Genomic DNA, 20,795 nt, shown 5'->3' with positions numbered 1-20,795 from the left:
TGAGCCACTTACACAATGCTCTGTTTTGGAGGTGGACACGTTTATGTCCATCCAGGGCAGGTATGAAGGTGCGAGGGAAGCTGGATAATAAGGATACTGTAAAACTGCTTCTTTTGATTTTCTGTTCTGAGATACAGCCCAAGGCTTTTCTTCTTCGGGCTATACAATCAAGCATAAAACATGACCCTGCCATCTGTCAGTATAAAATATTTCTGTCCGGTGGAAATCCTGATGCTTTCTAGCTGATGAAGCATCTTGCCAAGGGCTGTTGGGCAGGTGAAGAAAACTTCCTGCGATGGTGTGTTGCACTGCTAGGCTTGGTGCTAGTATATTCTGATACCTAGGTTGAATTCACCATGGCTAAATTAGGACTCAAGAAGCTTTTCCTCAGGGTTATAAAGTTCTGGTGGGCATATGTCCCAGCATCTGCAAGGTAGGAATCTTCCCTGTTTGCTGCTGGGTTTGCCTTGCTAGAGCTGCCTTTGTGGCCTCTACAGTCTTCAGTATTTCAAGATTCTTCAGTGCACATTCCCACTCTAACTAAGAGTGATTGGTTTCTTTTTTAAAGAAAAATAATTTATAACAGGCATTAGACAATATTAACATCCTCTTTTTTAGCTAGTGCTAAAAGGGAGGCTGCTAAGTAAGGACCTCTTTTTGCTGTTGTCCTAAGGATCGTTTGTATATAAGGGGGATTGTGTGCATAGTTGTGAACAAGCACAGACCAAGGCAGATCACTTCAACCAAAGATTGTCTTCTAAACCAGAAAATTAATCCAAAAAAACTGGAGGTCAGCAACTGAGAAAAAAAAAAAAAAAAAAAAAAAAAGCCAGGACTAGTTAGGAGTTATCTGGTTTTAGAAAGAGGATTATTTATAGATAAAAATTCTTTGTGAGTAAAGATAAGTATGTGATGTACAGTTTAAGAGATATGACTAAGAAAAAGTGAAAAAGAGAAGAAGGGTTTCCCTTGCTTAATGAAAAGAGGAAAATTATTTTACCCCAAATTTAATAATTAAAAGGCAGAGTAGATTCCTGTATGAAAACCCAGTGAAGAGCAATCTCTGTCATTTTACCACCGGGTAAACTTGCTGAGGTCAGCTCCTGGCCAAAGTGTATGGCTGACCTCAGCAAGTTTACCTTGTGGTAAAACTAACAGGCTTTGATCTTTACTTTGTTTTTACCTCAGGACAGCTCCTGCTTGTTAGTTACCTGAAGGTAAAAATCACACCTTCTTTTATCACCAGAGCTAAGTCTATGAAGCAAACAGACTGGAAATAAGAAGAAATGAGAGCTGATATATGGCATATAGACATCAAAGGAGGGGATGCAGGGCTTATTTTACTTACTCAAGAGGAAATAAGAAATTTAGAAATACAATAAGAGGCAGAATATATTGCAGAAATGGTAAGTTTAATTGAATAATATGTACAAGTACTTCATAGTAGTATTTTAGACTCTAAAAAAAAAAAAAAAAGAAAACCAAAAAAAGCAAAAACAAAAACGAGGAAAGATGAAAATTGAGGTAGAAAAGCAAGGAAATGAATGGTAGAGTAATGATGTGGAGCTAACCAATGCAGAGACAACTATTCTTTGGTGGGACCTAAAGAATCTGTAAGGAAAAATATGAGATGGGCTGCATTTGGAAGTGCACTGGATGGTGAAGCTAAAAGAGCAAGCATGAGCAACAAGCCCGTGACTGTGTTAGGATAGCAAGGTGGGATTCCACCATACCAGGGGTGGACTGATTTTGGCCATGGGAAATTAAACGGAATGTGGTCATGAACCAAGCTCACAGTGCAGCAGCAGGTGGTAGCACAGGACATTGAGGAGTACTTTCTGCTGATAAGTTTTGCCAACTGAGTTGTTTCACTGAGGAGGTAAAAAAAAGTGCTCAAGAAAGGGAGGATTTCATCAAAACACTCAGTGATGGAACTGAAGGAAAGCAGGAATCTAGAAGAAAGAACATGTGGGAAACCACTACTTAGTCTTGCTCTTCTTTTGGCCATGAAAGCATGCACTCAAAAATGTTTACTATTTAATATCTGATGAATTTCTATAATTTTTCTGGTGGTCCAGATTGCTGTAACTATTTCAATACTGTCATAAATAATTGAGGTTTGTCTAGTTTTGGGGTTTGGGGATTTTTTCTGGTTGGTTGGTTCCTCTGTTTTAATCAAGATCATACTTCTGTGAGCCCTAATTTAGTCAGGTTATATATTTCAGAGCAAACAGCTTGCTTTGCCTAAGTACTTCTGTGAACTGAACACTCTGCCCTGAGGCAGGCAAATCCAAAGCCAAAGAGGGATGCACCCTTCATATTCCGCTAATTGATTGAAGGGCCAAATGATCTATAGGAAAAGTTGCATCATTAACTTAATTGAGGGCAAAGCCTAATTAGAGGGGAAATGAAGTAGACAGAGCCAGAGACACAGCAGGCCTTCATGTGAGATGTCAACAAACAGACATTGTAACTAAAACCAGACAGAAACTGAAGCACTTCATTTACATCTTTAATTTCAATGTGAAAACATTTACAATGATTGTGATGTGTTTGTGAGATTGCAGAAGAATGCAAAATCTAACAGAGTTAAGCTGAAATCAACAGGTTTTAGAGTTGCAGAAAAAAATCAACTGACTAAAGTTGTTTTAAAAAATCTTGCGCAAACTGACTGAAGTTACTTAAGACTACGTTTGTGCTTCTCTAGTATATTTGAACTCTACATTCCTGAGGAAATCCAACAAGAACTGTACCAGGAATTTTACAGTAGTGAGTAAATAAACCAAGTAAATTGTGGTGGACCATATTGCTTCAGTTTGACTCTACAGAATTCCTGAATGAAGACATAAAATGTCACTTTTCTACATTTGTTCTTTAAATGGTTACTTTGTGCAGTTACTTTTCTGGTGCTTCCTTGCTTGCACAAAGAACCTTCACCCCTCAGAATCATGAGTTCCGGAGCTGCAAACTGGTGATGTTAAATTCTAGAGGCTTATTAAGTATTTTAAACATTAGTTTAATATCTGAACTAAAGCAGGTGGCAGAGGTCTTTTCAGGACCTTTTCTACTGTGTTTTAGGGGATTTTTTTGGCATGCAGCTCCTTTTTTTACCAACTGCAGGAATACAAACAAAACCTTCTCATGAGACAAGCCACTTAAGTGAAATGAGGAATGCAAGCAGACATGTTTTGGCTACAGTGCACGTCTTTAAAGTATATAGGCATTATTATACAATTCAACTGCACTCATATGGATATCAAGCATTCTTTCAAAAGCTGGACCTTGAGCCTGCACAGAGATATGCACCAAATTTTTGTGAGTATATATAATTAAATAGTGTGTAGATATGTTAATAAATGGAAAGGGTAAATTAATTTCATTGTGAAAACCAAACCTCCACAGAGCCAGAAAAATCATCACTTACTAATTAACCAAAACATTTTTGAGATGTCCTCTTTTGTATTCTAAGGAAAATTATCAACAGTTTGCAGCTTCACAAATCTCACATTTTGTTAATCAGTGTAATTGCTTACCAAACAGAGACTCTTCTGCCTGTTTATGGCAACTGGGCATTAAATAGATGCTTCTGTATCTGTATTTTATTCTTCATACTTGTTCTCTCTAGCCAGCACAACCACCCTAATGTCCTATCTCCTTCCATGCAGATCAGCACTTAGCCTTGAAACTTTGTCCTGCATCTGCTGATGCAGCTCTGAAACAGAAAACTCCAAATGACTTCTTGGAGGATTTTATTAGCGTTGAATCACTGTGTCATTCTCAAATGAATTTGAGTTTATCCTTAAGACAAGTGAGACCCCCTGATCCAGCCAAGACCCTGGCTCCCTTGTAATTCCAGATCTCCTATGCAAAGCTTGAAAACACTTTCAGCTTTACGCAGAAGACAGGAAGAGGCTGCACTGAGTACAGCATTGGTAATTATGCATATTGTGCGACAAGGTACACTAAATGCTCTTAAAGTTAGCCTAAAATAAATGCATATTGTGCCATTTGTGAGGCTAAAGACCTTCAGGGCAAATCCCCCTTTAATTCCGTTAAACTACATTAGCTCAAAGCTCATTTTGGTGGAAGATAGGATTTATAAAATTAAGGGTTTCAAGACAGCAAAAATTACAGCAGTCTACAAGTCAACGGAGTAGTCTTCCCTATTTCATCTTTGCAGTAAAGTTTACTGTAAACTATGCAATAAGAGGAAATCCTGCTTGGATCATACCGGAGTACAATAGTTGAATGTTAACACATTTATTATCACCTGTCACATCCCTATGAATGCATCATTGTGAACATGCATTTGGATCTAGGACAGCATCATTAATCATTGTTCCAAAAAAACCCACAGTAGTTAATTATTTGTCTCAACATATTGCATTTAAATTATCCTCCTCATTAAATCAATTATGAAACAATGTAAGTATCCTAATTGAGCTACTAACAAGAAGAAGATTGTTGCGAACTAGAAATGGAAAGATATTACCAAATGCTATTCTGATTTTCCAGTACATAAAGTGTATTTGTTTTTAACAGAATTCATCCAGCTTGGGAATTAAATTAGGAAACCTTTTAGCTGGCATTTGGCAATATGCTGCCTTTGTCATGTGGCTTTTTACCGCTTGGAACACAAGAAGAGCCTACTCATGTGTGCTTGTACTATAGACTGTAAACATATCTTATGATGTAAAGAAGTTTTTAGTACTTCCCAATGAAATATGGAAAACAATGGCAGTTATTGAAACCCTTATGGTTTTGAAAACATGGTATCTGTACATTAAACTCATTTTCTCAAGAGTGGCATTCACTGAAGCAAACATGGACTTGTGTACATCTGAATTTATGTCCCAGGCTCCCCTTGTAGTAAACAGACAGAAACAAACAGTTTTAAGGTGTAGTTCATCTGTCTTATTTTAGATATCTGCTTTGGGATAAGATGAATCATATCTTAGTAGTACCTATTCTTTTTCCATTGATCCAAAAGGAAGACTAAGACTTTTAGGTGTCAAGATAAGGATGTCTGCACTTCAGCCTAAGACCCATCAGCCTGGTGTATAACACAATACAGCCATGAACCTGAAAGATCAAATGGAACAATGAAGAGATGCAGGCCTTTGATTTTTTGCACCTTCATCATAGAAATTGTAAAGCTATACCAAGGACTTGATTGTAAGAGTGGTGGGACACAGCCTAGCAAAGTGATACAGGAGATAGACAGAAAATACAGTACAAACTGTTCTAGAGATAGAAATAGTCTTATAAACAACAGTTAAATTTGTGGAAAAGATGGTCCTTTCCAAATGCTAATAATTTCTGTTAATATTTTCTGTTTCTTTTAAATTTGCTATTGTTTTGACAAGGTTCCCATAAAAATGTAAGTATTTCAACTGCCAGTGTTGGTCTTTCTGTAGTAAAATTCTACTGTGATCTCTTACTGCAGTACTAATTTAATTAAGTACATGAAATCACTCTAACAATTTCAAAGTCTCGAATTTAATGTCAGCTGGAGCCTGGTTTAATTTCAATATTGCTGCAAAATATTTTCTTATGCTCCTTACTCATTCAGAAAGGAAAAATATATTATTTAGGGAATGCTTTGTTTTGCTATTTCTAGCACTTTATTTTTATTTTTTTTTCAGGTAAAAACACTCTAAGGATGATTCACTTCAACAACAAATCTGTCCCACCTTCAGTACTAACTTGAGCAATTTTTTCTTATTATTCAGGCATGTTCCCCATGACCAGTCTCTGGTTTGAGAAGCACATGAAATCTTGTCTGAACAGCGCCCAGAGCAGCTCTGTGGTCTGATTGACTCTTGTTTTCTTAATAGGGCCATGTTTCCATACAGGTAGCTTAGACTTGTCTGCCTTCTCTTCAGCAAATAGTCCTCTGCAAAAAAAAAAAAAAAAAAAAAAAAAAAAAAAAAAGACTGCACAGAGTGGGACAGCCCATTCATTTTCAGCTTTCTGTTTCACATCAGGGTACATCAGCAGCATGGCAAATATCCTGATCTTTAGAAGTGAAAATCTCATTCTGAGCATTGCCCTCCTCTGCATAAGAACTGTTTCCATAATCTTTTCCTGCATAGCAGTTACTGGTAGATTTCTTTCTCTTCTGCCTGACAAGTTGCAACAGGAAGATCTATATAATTTTTTTTACCTTTTGCAATTTCCTGAATAAAATTAGATGGTACATATTTTGTTAGTTTTGCGGGTTTTATAGAGGGGTTTTTTGAGTTTGTTTGTTTGTTTGTTTGTTTGTTTGTTTGTTTTAAACAGGGGGTTTTTAAAACAAAAAAACAGCCAAAACAGCCTCTTGCAAGATGAGCTGCAATCTACAGTTGTTTTTTTTGGTTAAGAAAATTTAAAAATAAGTGTGGGGGAGAGGGGGGAGGGGAATCTAAAAAAATCGCTTCCTTTCATAGAAACCATAATCAATATAATCAATGTTAATTTATAAGTGTATTTTCTATATGTCTATTGTAAATTCTATCTTCCAAGTTTTCTATAAAAACTAACATTTGTCAACAATTACCACTTGGTGCTGTATAGCACTTCTTTAAAAATGTTTGGAGATACCTACTGTGCACTAACTATGGGCAAATGTGGATTGTTAATAGCTTTTATTACATGTGGTCTTGTTACTCGTGAAAGCATGATGAACTTTCAGAATAATTTCATGCTAAATCACAACTCATTTTATTTTTAACAGCATTGTAAATAGTTACATTAAACTTGCAAAACAAAACTCTAAATCCAGGAAGGAATAAACCGTGTAGAGTTAATTGACTTAGGAATAGTTTCTTTCCCTCACTCTCTGCACACACTGAAATTCAGCTCACTGTTCATTTAATAAGTTGATTGCAATTACAGGACATAGATTGCTAATTAGGAACTAAACACCACTTTCCACAAAGGAATGACATCCTCCTTTCACACAAAATATGCAAACTAATATTTTGTGCAAACAAATGTGGAGTTTTGAGGACACGGTAGCAAAGCGCATTTGTCCGATTTGCCAGATTCACCAAATTGTCAGGTTGCTTTTGGATTGAGGAGGTACAGACTCTTTGTGAGCTTCCCACAGACAAAGGCACGCTGATCCTCAGCACACTGACAGCAGCGGAGCCACTTGCTGCTGCCTTCAGTGTGAGGAGGCTTTAGGCCAGAAGGCAGAAACGTTGGCTAACGTGAAGGAATAGGGGCAGCCTTGTTAGGGGGGCTCTTTCCCAGGAAGTCAGGAGCTGATCAGCTCTGCGCTCAGCAGGAGATGTCAACAAAGTCTATAGAAATTATGATGGGCGTTTCAGATTACATGAAGAAATTGTGACTTTCTCAGAAAGGTCATATGTAAAATATTCTCCTTAAGTACATTCTCCTCAAATTAGATCAGCAGTTTACATAATGTAATTAATTTTAAACATTGCTTCTTAACAAATAACTGGAAAAACATCTGTCAAAGATGCTTTAGAAAGAAAACAGAAGTCAAAGCAAGTTTAAAAAAAAAAGGAAAATAATACTAATTAAAACTCAAACAACTTAAAATCACAAAAAAAGAAAGGGAAAAGTGCTCCTCCTCTTTCTGCTGGGAGATGGGTTTTGCCCACAGAAAAATTAGTGGGGATATTATAGTGGTGGCAATAGACACATTTTCAATACTTCTTTGTGGCAAAGAGAAAAAAAAAAGAAAAAATCAAACCCTCCTGCTGCCTGAGGCATGCTCCTGAGCAAAACCCAGCTCCTTAAGCTTAGGTCAGGGAAGCCAGGATTTGGCTCAACAGGATGCATGAGTGGATTAACATGACAAATTAACTGTTAATCCGAGTAGTAGCCAACTATTAATAAACTCCTCATGAACACTACCTTAGCGGTTTGAACTCTCAGCTCCTGGGATGTTTTGCGTTTGGAGGGTGAATATGAACTAGTCCCCTGTCAGAGGCACATGTAGTAGTCATCTAGGTGAACAAATACAGATAAGTCTATCCCACAGCCTTCATAAAGGTGCTGCATTCTGTAAGAACACAGACAAGGCTCTTCAGACTTTGGATCTGAAAGAAAGAATTTATTTTGGTAAGGGAAATGAGTTGGAGGGAAGTGCTCACAGTCTACCACTTTATCCATGTTGGCATAATAGCCGCTAGCCATTAATGTTTTTTCCATTGCAGAGCTCTGACTAGCTGCTTTTTTTTTTTTTAAGCCCCACAAAGTATTATTCTATTATTTGTTAGAAATTGGTTATCAAATCAGTAAAAAGTATTTTAGATATCATTGGAAGATTTCCTTTATTTCTTTGGAAACATGAATTAGTCTAACAATTCCCTGGATCCACCACTATTTCAGTTGTTTGAAAATTTGGGTTTACTTTTCTTGCAATAAGTGGAAAATCTCCATTAATATAACTAGAGAAAAAGGGATTTCAACCACATTAATTTAAGTTCCAATTTATATCAGTATGAGGAGAAAAAAGATTGCAAATAATAGTTATATAAGTTTTAGTTCCGAGGGCTTATTTAATTTAAATAATCTAATTTTAATTTAAATTATAAAGAACAACAGGTATGTGACTCAAGTGCCAACAAAAACAGGTACCTTGGACATAATTACACAAGTAAATCTACTTTTGCCTTTACTGAGTGCTTCACTCTATCAGTTTAATGAGAATTTTATTCTGAGTGATGACTGCAGGACTAGGTCCTCCATTTCTAATGACTGAATGTCTCAGATATGTTTCAGTCTTACAGCTAGTTTTCATCCCTGCATCTCTATGTATTTGCATTAGCCAGTTTTTATTGTCCAATAAAAAGTATGCCAAATTTTGCCTAAACACATAAAGAGAAATACCTAACCAGTATTTTGATAGCAAATTTTTCATTTGTACAGTAGACTATTTTTTATATTATGCTTTAAACAATGTATACTTATAAGAGAGGGCCTTTGCTTATTTTTTAAATTCAAAAGGGTTCAAGAATTGCATTGTTTTCAAGACTTGAATAATTTGTTTTGTTTCCCATGATGTAGGAAACCTTGGTTTTGTAATTAAACAATTCTTGGATTGTAATAAACAATTCTAAATTTATTTTCAAAAGAAAAAAAAAAAGATAAAAATTAAAGAGATGTGACTTTTTGGAAAAATAAAAAAACAACAACAACAACAAAAAAAAAAACCCTAAAACCAAAAACCCACACCCAGACCAAGACTCCAAACTCAACAGGGTTGCAAGAGAAGAACAAGAGTAAAAGTTCATTTCAACATAGTGATTTATAGCGAAAGGCTCAGCAGCTTTCATAAACCCAAAAGGGGAAGTAGTCGAACATTGGGTCAAATCTCCATTCACATGTTTTGCAATAAAAGGCTGACTGTAGCCTTTGAGCCTTGCTTCCAGTCACAGACAATGGCAATTGCAGAGCAAGACTAATAACAGGATTTAGCATAAATCCACCACAGGAAGTGAACAGTTGTACTGGCAAATAATTAGCCATGGAACTTTTTATGGCAACATCAGGATGCTCTCTGTGCTTTAGAGCATTGTCTGCAATTGTGATCAGGAAAAAAAAAACAAACTTACTTCTCCTTACTTGTAGAAAATTTTTACCTGTAGACCATTTTTTACAATATTTTAATAATTTTTCTCCTTATTCTAACTTAGTAGCAATAGTGGAGGTATTGAATTTGCATTTGAAGGTTTTTCAAAAATGTTCTTTTCTTTTTTTCCTCACTGATGCTTTTTATTGCAAGGTAAATTGTGTTTATTTTGCATGGCTAACAAGTGGGTTCAAAGCAACACTTTGATCTTGAACTCCTGCCAGATTCCAAGAGCTGAAAGCCCCCCTGTGCAGTAAAGTAGACCTGTACTCACAAAGCCTGGCTAATTTGCAAAGGAATGTCAAAATTACTGGCACAGCTGACTACTGTGGTGCAGTACAGTCTGTAGTTTTTCTAATGAATGGAAATCTGCTTTCTCCATCTATTTACTTGTGACTTGTTAGAAAATTAATTTTAAATTCTCTAGAAAAGGAATTTTTGTCATTGTATTAAAACAAACAAGCAAGCAAAATAAATACAATTTAAAAAACAGACCAGCTACTGTGAAATCTTTACTGTTCATAAGAGATAATCTTCTGGTAGCCAAATCAATTGGGTCTGAAGAAAGCAGTTCTATCAGTTCCTCTCCATTTTACAAAAACTACAAAGAATTTTAGCTAGGAAAGAATATGCAGGTTTTATGTAAGTGCTCTGAATACCTTTCTATACCTTTTCTCTTCATCCATTCTGCCTAGTGAGAATGATATTCCTTCTCTTGGAAGTGAGATACATTAATGAATCTGAGCAAAACTCCATCTCATTTCTATTGCCTTTGTGTATCTACTTCCTAGATACTGGGAAAAAAAAAAACCACCAAAAAAAAGCAAAAAAAAAAAAAAAACCAAAAACCCAAAAAAACCCCAAAAAACCCAAAAAACCAAAACAACCACCCTGAAAAACATAAACAAAGAAATAAGAAAAAAAATCCCAAAACTCAAACCAACCCAAAAAAGAATTCGAAAATAAAAAAATCAAACAAACCATCACCCCATACAACAAACAAAGTCACCAACCAAACCTCCTGTGAGGAGGCTGTTTCCTTAGTGTGCTATCAGAGTTCAAGAATCCAGAATTATTTAAGATAGGAGGAGAAATTTCATGGTCAATTGTTTGTATGTGCATCACTAGACTACTTCAGTGAAGAAAAGCAATAACAAAATCCCTGGATGCTGAATCACAGTGGAACTTGAGAAACAGATGTTCAGAACTACACAGTGGTTGTCTATAAACCTGAATCTGGCTCTGTAGAGGTCAAGGAGAGTGCAAGGTACCTCAAACTTCCTAAAGACTGCAAATCATAACTGCATTGATCAGCTGGATGCTCAGCCTGCACCATGGGATGCATAAAGAAAGAAAATACCTGCAAAGCTCCCAAGCCTTTCAGGGTTTTGACTGTATCTGGTCAGCTGCAAATTAAAGTTCAGTGTATTCCTTTCTCTTTATTTTCCCTTTTGTGTAAATAAGCAGGATTCACAAATGGATGGAGAAAGGAAATAGTATTGGCTATAATGCCACAAGTAAGGATCTGAGGCACAGAAAAATTACCAACAGGATTTTCAGAAGGATTAAAGCAGCATGATTTTATTGACTGTGCTGCATTAACATCAAATGTGGTTTGACCCTCAGTGATTTCTTCAAAGTAAGACTGGAAGCAGAACAGGAACCAAATCCAGGTCAATACTCAAGCCACAAAACCATAATTACTCCCCTTATTTCTTTTCTATATTTAGGAGGGGAAAAAAAATAGTGACACATGTGCCTGTAGGGTGACCTGTCATGCTGCTAAGTCTCTACTTATGCAACTTCAGTCCCTCTCATTTTAACTAACTCTAATTTTGAATGCTGTCTTTGGCATTCTGCCTTGGACTTCTCACAAGGCTTTTTTGTGGTATTTTTTTTCTCTATTTTCTTCCTCTTTTGAGAGGGGAGATAGTAAATGTGAATAATTATTTCTCCATAAAGAACAGAGCTTTTGTAGTCACATTTGGCATCTTCTTAATTTTAAAAAATTAGACTAAACCCATGACATTTATACTATTAAAATCCCTGAGAATCCAAGTGAATAATTCATTTGAGCTTCCAGCAAGAAGTAATATTTTTAAATGTTCTGTTTATGGGACTAGTTTTCTGTGTTGTTTTGTTTGCATTCTTGGAGAATTATGCTACAAACACTAAAATTAGTCATTCCATTTTTTGGATGATTCATACAAGATATCTAGATCAAACTAGGAATTAAATAAAATAATTTTGAAAAAGATAAATTTGTCTCAGGATAGTTAAAGAAATATAATATCCATTCAAGGGGAATGTGTAGAGTGTAAAAGTTCTGGAATGCAGTATATACTATGTCTACATACTTAGAGAGGAAGAGAACAGGGAGAAATCATTCGAGGAATGGAGAATAGGGTCAGATTTTGAATTCAAAATTCATCCACAAGCCTGTATCACAAACAGTAAGTGGATCAATGATACTATTGTTTTTCTGTCATGTTTTATGGCTAGCACTGTCTGTGAAGACTGAAGTGCATTTTTCTTTTATTAACTGCAACTGTATGTATAAAAGTATGTTTTCCTCAGCATGTAAGATTTATATCTATAAATTGAGAGTTATATTTACCAACATAATAAAATAGCAATGGCAATAACAATAATATCTTAGTGTGCATTTGCAACTGAATGGCAAAAAGTCAGCAGAATTATGTTGGAAAATGCAGTAGTGTCAGGAAAGAGACAGTATGTTTGCAAACAAAATAGTCACTGACAGTACCTTGGGTATGTAGAAAATTATTTTTTTATTATTCAAATTTGCCTTTTATAAGTCAATTTATAAACTCAGATTAAATGTCAACTTAGATAATGCAGGAATAAAAATTCTTATGTTTCTCATTCTGTTCGTACTAATTGATTATTTTTTAATTTATGTAGGATGAATTTTTCTAAAGTGGTTGTGTTGGAATAAAAAAATGGGAAGTTCCATGAGAAAAAATAAATTTATTTCCATAATTTCTTCCACAATTAAATGCATCTGCAATAAAATATCATTATTGAGACTTTTCTAAATGAAGTTCCAAAGAAAAATGTTTCTCTGAGATATAGTAGTAAATATTTTTATAGTAATTTGTGAAAAAAAAAAAAAAAAAGTCAAGTGTTTGGTAATGAAGTTTGTAGGTGAAAAAAAAGAAAGCCAATGGAATGATAAATATCAGTACAGGTTCATCTTAAGTGTCCCCTGTACCTTTTGATAGAGGTCAGGCAGAAATAATAGATATTATGGAATATCAGGACAAACAATTCAGGCCATACTTTAAGGATGAGAAATTATTTCAGTGATTGTCATCTAAGAAAGGACAACAATAGAAAAAGACCTAAAATGATTCTGGAATTTACAAGCAGGAAATATGAAGTCACTGTAAGGGGATCAAATTACCTCTGGTTCAGCTATTACTGCAAGCCTGAGTCCAGACCCAGAATCCACCCCTGAAGAATGTGTCATTGCATTGGAGGGAGCATGCATCAGAGACGAGACAAATACAGAAAAGGACAAATAAGCAAGAATTGGAAACTATGTTATTGCTAAATGTTTAATGAGGCCACGTTTATAAAGGAAGGATTTTCAGTGCTGTATGAAATGAAAGGTCGACAAGAGACAGCCTTGAAATCCTGCACATTGCTTAAAAGCAGTGGAGCAATCCCCCGAGATAAAGCTCCCTGACACTTGCAATATACCAAACACATATGTAACACAGGATTTGAGGGTTCTCCAGCACAACTAGTGGGCTGGAAGCAGATATCAATCCAAGAGGACCCCACAGCTCCAGTGAAGAGGTCACATGGATTATCACAGCAGGCCATCAGACCAGTGCAGCCAGATGATGTGCACATGTGTGCTCAGAGCAATAGTTGTGCAAAACCTGAAGGATGAAGACCTCTTCTGTGTTGTCTCTTCTCATGGAAAAAGTGATCCCTGCATCCTGGACACAGAATTGAGGGTCTCAGGTACATTAAGCAGGATCTCCACTCACTTTGATTACTTTGTCTAATGGTCAGCAGAGGGGAAGGATCTCTACGGGGCAACTTATCCCATCCTGGTAAGTGTCAAAGTTAGACAAGAATGCTTCACTCAGATATTGACTTACCACAGAAAAGAAGGTAGAATGAGTTGTGTGCATAATGAATAACAGTTACATAAGTTCAGCTGCTGATATCCTCACTTGAGAGAGAAATGAGAACTTTTTAGACTCGATTCATCTGGCTTGCTTTAGATATGTTGTCTAAAACAAAATTAATATAACTGGAGCCTTGAAAATGAGTTTGCCCTGTATATAACTGCATTTTATAAGTCAACCTTCACATTGGGTATCTCAAATTTAAAATATTAAATTTAAAGACTACAAATCCCACCAAACATGAAATTATTTTTACTTTTAGGTCTTTTTCTTCAGGACATGGGTGGTATCAAAGAGAAAACAGTGAACAAAACTCACAGAGGAAGGGAAGGGAAACCACAGAAGTGTGGTTTTACCTCTATAAAAGAATTAATGACTCAGAATGATACAGAAGGTGGAAAAAAAATGAAATAAAATTCTTCCTGTGAACTCTCACTCCAAGACAAGTCAACACATGTCTTTGACAATCTGTGCATGCATTCACAGCCATCAGGATGCATTCACAATAATTGTTAGGAACTAGCACTGAGCCCTGAATTACATAAAAAAGGAAAAACAGTTAAACATTTTAAAGAAATGGTGCTGAAAATCAAACCATGTAATTGGCAAAACTAGGAGGCAAAGGTAAACATAAAATTGCTGCTTTTCTCTTGAAACTACTATTGTCAGATTCATTCCATTTGTCATATACTTTATATGAGGTTTATTTGTAATATCATGGTCTGGTCTTACACAAAAACTTAGTTTAGAAACTCATCAAGTGAATTCTGAGAAAACAGATGAGCACTATGAAAACATTCCATCCTGAAAATTTAGTTAACCTTGAAGAAAGAGACTGAATGTTAGTGAATAATCCTTTTCTGAGGTATTATTTTAGTAGCAAAGAAAACAAAATATCTTTGAGACAACTGGTAGTAAATAAACATTTCTGTAAACTGCATAATCTGATTATATGCATTTCAAAACTAAAGACTGACTGTAACTTGGAAGCATCAGGATCATTCCTCAACTCTGAGGCCACCTGGTACATACAGACCACAACTATATTATCTAGCTCTCTTATTCTTTAAAACTCAGTTCCTCACCTGTTGAGGAGGTCAGGTGAGGGTCAGCTGAGGTGAATCCCTCTCCTGTTTTTGAGAGTTGCTAACTCTTCAACCAGTCCCAGAAGCTTTTGGAAGATTCTGTCACAGGAAAAAAGTATGACAGGAGCAGTTCTAGCAAAGTCACAGAATGACTGACTGCAGTTCCAAGCCCACAGGTCCTTTAACTAATCAGTATAAAATGCAATATTAGAGCTCAGTGCTCTTAACAATCACTAGCACACAAGTTGTTACTTCCATACACACCGAGTGATTAGGCTGGGTGTACGAGTGAGCTAAACTTCGTGAGTGTGTTTGCATGGTCAAGAGTATTCAGCACCAAGCTTATCCCAGGCACAGTGAGCAGAAATCAAATGTTGGAGCTTCTATTTTTGTGGAAAGAGCAAGGAGGGGAGAGCGGGAGGAGTACAAGACTAAAGGCATGTACACACATCTCTTTATTTATATACATACACTCACACACACATATATATAAAATATATTTTAAATAGAAACACAGTTTATTCAAAACCCAAATTTTTAAAGAGTAAGGAACACAAATCATAGGAAAAGCAAAGACTAAGGCTTGTGTTTCATCTAATATATTCCTTTGCCTCTGAATTGGTTCCCTTGAGACACTGTTCTGTAAGTTAATAATCCTAGAACGATTAGAAAGTGTTTTCCTGATATTTCACCTAATTATACCCATCCATAATCTCTTCCTCAAAACCTCTCCTCATTTTACATCTTTGGGATCCTCTAAACAAGTATTTTCTTTCAGCTTGGTCTTTCAGCTAAACAAGACTTTTCAGCTCAGTATCTGGCTGTGTAATACCCCACATAACTGGTATCCAAATCTGCAAATCGCTGAGCAACTCTGAATTTCCTTAATTTACAAAAGGCAGTGAAGATTCTTACCTTCTCACAACTTAATGCTTGTAATCAATAAAAACATAAGCATTTAATAGAAACAAAATACTCAGCCTTGCTGAGTGTGTAAAATTTCTAAATACATAAACTGGTTTTTTTCCAGCACTCTCTTGCTCCTTGAAAACACAAAATTACAATTCTGGTAATAATTATTATAAAACATTTCCTTTCAGGAAGGTCTGTATCTACAATGTGTATGTTCTGGGAAGAATATAATTTACTCTGATAATTTTCTGGGAAGACAGGACCTTTAATTTTAAATGTTCAAAAATAAATCTTTCACTAATGCTTACCGGCCAATTATGTGCGGGTGAATGCCACAAGTCCTGGGATAGATTCTTACATATGCCAGCTTCCACAAATTAAAGACTCTTACTTTAGCAATACACTAAGATGCAGTATCTTGAAAAAAGTAACTATAATTTTCTTAGATGTTGTTCAGCCAGCACTAAAAGCCCTTTTCCCCTGTTTCTATTATACTGCTTGTACTAGAGAATAAAGCTGTCCTCAGTGAAGGTCTTACGGTACATTGTTTTTCTATTGTTTGTAGACATCTGAAGAGAAAAGACTGCAAGCTCTAGGATGTGGGGACACCGTCACTTAGTGCCTCAAAAAGATAAACCATATATTTTGAAAGAAAAAACCAAACAACTAAAAATAAAGGTTCATGTGCATAAATGTGCATGAAACTTCTTAGATTTCTTCTCTTCTTTAGACTTTTGGCAAACTACACAAAAGAACTGCTTCATGTCAACCAGAATACTTTCTGGAGTTTCCTGCCCAGGAGCTGTAAGTGAAGGCAGTGTTTGATTAAGGGCGTAGAAAATACTTCCATGATTGTCACTAATTCCAGACAAAAGATGAGAAGCCTCTGAAGTTTTTAGGAGCCTACGACTCAGAACTCAACCCTACCCAGATAGATCCCTAACCACTCAGGAACTTGGAAACACTTGGTGTAAATACATGATCAGTGGTGTATTGTGTTCTGTGTATTCAGGACTGACAGAAAAAGTGGATGAACACTCAGATAACAGAGCCTGCTGCCAATGACACAAAATTATTGAGGACAGTCAAAGCTGACTGAGTAGGTGAAATTCAATCCGAGTAATCAGAAGGAAACATAGTAGGAGAAAAATAAATTTAACTAAATATCCACTTTCACTGACATATTATCACTCAGGAAGACACTGGAGTAATTACAGACAGATTAAAAATTTTTTAACTGTTAGGAGCTGTACAGATGTACAGCTGTAATTTAATGTTATAAAATACATGAAAAAAATATTTTAAAAATTAGAACATCCTTATGCTATGCTATAAATCAACATCATAGTCCCATTTGGGACTTTTTCTGAATCTGGTCATCTGCCTCATAAACACCATAGCAAAAAATAGCAGTCAGAAAATTGCAATCAATAAAATCAAAGAATAACATTGTTTTTTCCCTTTCCTTTCCTTTCCTTTCCTTTCCTTTCCTTTCCTTTCCTTTCCTTTCCTTTCCTTTCCTTTCCTTTCCTTTCCTTTCCTTTCCTTTCCTTTCCTTTCCTTTCCTTTCCTTTCCTTTCCTTTCCTTTCCTTTCCTTTCCTTTCCTTTCCTTTCCTTTCCTTTCCTTTCCTTTCCTTTCCTTTCCTTTCCTTTCCTTTCCTTTCCTTTCCTTTCCTTTCCTTTCCTTTCCTTTCCTTTCCTTTCCTTTCCTTTCCTTTCCTTTCCTTTCCTTTCCTTTCCTTTCCTTTCCTTTCCTTTCCTTTCCTCTCCTTTCCCTTTCCCTTTCCCTAATCTGTCACCACAGGAAGACAAGGAGGCAAATGTGCAGTTGGATGGAACTGTAAAAAAAAAAATTGTGGAGGACAGATACTTGTCCTCTGACTCAGGAAATCCCTTAACTGCAGAAAGGGAATACTGTTACTGTATATTTTCTGTTCCCTCATACTTCCTCTCAACCAACTTTTACTAGGCACTGTTCCCATTTATTCTCAATTTGCCTATAAGAGTTTCATTGCTCCAGGCCAGTGTCTGACTGTATATTTGAGCCAAGTGAGGAAAATATGGACCTTATAGAAATTGTTAAAATGTTTGGCTTGGATTGCATAGTCTGTCTCTAACACACACTCCATTATCACAAGACTGCCTTTCCAAGTTCTCTCTTCTTCCTAGCTGAGCAGATACTGGACACCAGCTCCTCAGGGAGTTGGGGGCCTTCTTTATTTTCCTTTACTATGAGTGCTATTTCAGCTGTCCACAGGCTCAGCCACTCAGTGGCAAGATATAAGGAAGATGGGTTTGGGTAGTGTGAAACAAAGCCAAACATCAAAAATCTCTACTTTATCCTGCCCCCAGCCTCAGCATCAATCCTCCACCTAATACTCCTCTGTCCTCCCCAAGTGCCACAGGCACAGTGGGTATGGTCAGTAAAGTTTCTCTCATCTGCTCCTGCCCACTCACATCCTTTCCCTGTACCAGTGTGGGCTCTCCATGGGCTGGGGGTGAACGAGGCACATCCTTCTATGATCTTGGAGTGCAGAGAAAGGCATAGCTGGGTTGTCTGGTAAAGGAACTCTTGGGAGATCACTAGAAGGTCCCATCTATCTGCTACTGTTGAAGACATGATGTTAAGCTAAACATAGTCTAAATCTCAGTAAATAACCTTACTAATATGGATACAATTTAGATACAGAACTCTCATTTTCTAAGACTACTTTTCATTAGGAAACAGACTATTGATGTATTTGAAAGGAAAGAAAAACATCACTGAATCATATATATATATATATGATTATAAGCCGCACCATTTTGACTAAAATTTTGGTCCGAACCCAAAGTGCGGCTTATAATCAGATACGGCTTATATATGGACAAAGAAAGAAAAGTTGCTGTTTTAGTTTGGAGGACAGGTGTCTGCTGAGAAAGGCAGGAACTTCTCTTTGAAATGGAGAATGTAAACCTCCTCCCTCCAAATTGTTATAATTTTGAAATCAAGGGGCTTTCAAGCAAAGATATGGGAATTAGGAATAACAGTTCTTTACTAGGGAAATTAAAATAGAAATACAGTACTACAAAGAAACAAACTCCAAACCCTGACAAAGTCAGAGTACAACCTGACACCCCGTCAGGCAGGGTGTTGGTAGCAGTCCCATTAAATGGTGGCTGCATCCTCCTGCAGTGACAGATGTGGCTCAGTTGGAGCAGTGCTCCTGTACAAGGTGCAGTTTCCCTCCAGAGGTCCAGTGGTGATGTGGAGAAATCCAGTTTTCCTCTGGAATCCAGTGGAGAAAGGGGCTCCCTTGGTGTCCCAAAACCTCTGTTTTTATCTTGGTAAGAAATGTTGGGCTCTTCCTCCTGGCTGGAGCAACTTCCAATGGGATGAAGTAATTTTATCAGTGACCCAGTGGGACTCAATGGCCATTAGCAGAAAATGACTGGCTGGAGGAAGGATGGGTTGTGAAAAAGATAAAGAACAATGCCCTGCCTGGTTTCAATGGATGGCCCATTAGCAGAATATCTGCTGTAGAGATAAGGATCACTGTCCCCGCCTTCAACAGATGGTGATAGAATAGATACCTTTTATCACCCTCTGTATTGTAATGTGCGGCTTATAATCAGGTGCGGCTTATAATTGTGAAACTACTCTGTGTGTATGTGTGTGTATATATATATATATACACACAGACAGAGAGATACAGTTATTTATGGTCTATAAATAAAATACGATAATATTTTCAGATAAAACTCTTGCCCTAAAGATGATTATCTCAACAAAGTTTTCATCAGACCGCCTTTATGAGCTTTTCTTCATCAAATAGGAAGTTGTTCCATCAACAGAGCCAGAAACACAGGAAGACAAGGTAACATGTCCTTTTGAAGCAAGTCTTCTAATCTGACTGCTGTATTATTTGAGCCACCTGTTATTTGATCCCTGACCTTGCCACGAGGAATTGCGTAGTAGCAGGTTGCAGACTCCCATTGGCAAACATGCTGAAAAGTATATTCAGAGGGTATTTGCTGATTAATTATGCATACTTCATGTCACTGAGATCTCTGAGCGTGTCAGAGGGCTGGAGACAGAAGGAGGGGTATTGTTTCTGATTTTCTCTACTACATAACATTCTCAATTTGTACAAACAGAAGGGTCAATGCACCTTGCTGTTTTTAGCAAAACCTGCAGATGATACACTTATATATGAAAAACTCAAAAATCAAACCAATCAAACAGTGAATTAGACATCTCCAGAATACTGCCCATGGATGGACAAAGTATTCTCAAGGTGAAGGAAAGAGTGTAGCTATAGATATAGATGATAGATGATATAGACATAGATATATGTATGTATATATAAATAATATCCTAGTTGTTCAAACAACTGTTTAAGAGTAAAGACCTGCAGCCAGGGATGTTTGCACAGAGCTGTTTCTCAGGTACCCTGAGAATCAGAACTAACAAGATTTTGTGTGAGAACGTCATTCTCTCCTAAATCTGCTCTGTACTCCAGGAATTTATAAGTCACAGGGCCAGAAAAGCAGCAGATAAGGAAGAGCTTGGCTCTGGAACATTACTTTTTTGGGGGAAACAAAATTTTAACGGAGACCTGTGTTGTCTAGTTCCTCTTAATAAAAATGCTCCTGTTTTCTTTTGCCTTAAATTTCTACTGGATGTAAAACATGAAACCAAATATATGTAAGAAAACCCAAATAAAAATGCTACCCTGAACCATCATCTCACTGCCTCACACTGTACAGGCACAGAAATAGTTTGCAATAAACAGAATCCCTTTTAGTTACCTAGAATTGATTGAATTTATAGATTTATGCTCTATTCAGTGGTATGTCATATTTTATTTGCTTAAGTATTTCCATTTCAATTTTTTACACCCTCATCCCAATTTTGTCCCCCATCTTTGTTTAAAAGTATCAAACACATTGCACACTGTGCTCATATGCTGCCTACTAAGACACCACCAAACTTCTGGAAACATGCAAACTTGAATGTTGTAACAATGGAGAGGACAAAGATGTTAAGGGTATAAGGGAAA

The sequence above is a fragment of the Catharus ustulatus genome, chromosome 2 (genome assembly GCF_009819885.2).
Source record: "Catharus ustulatus isolate bCatUst1 chromosome 2, bCatUst1.pri.v2, whole genome shotgun sequence".
Taxonomy (NCBI): Eukaryota; Metazoa; Chordata; class Aves; order Passeriformes; family Turdidae; genus Catharus; species Catharus ustulatus.
This window is presented reverse-complemented; position numbering follows the sequence as displayed.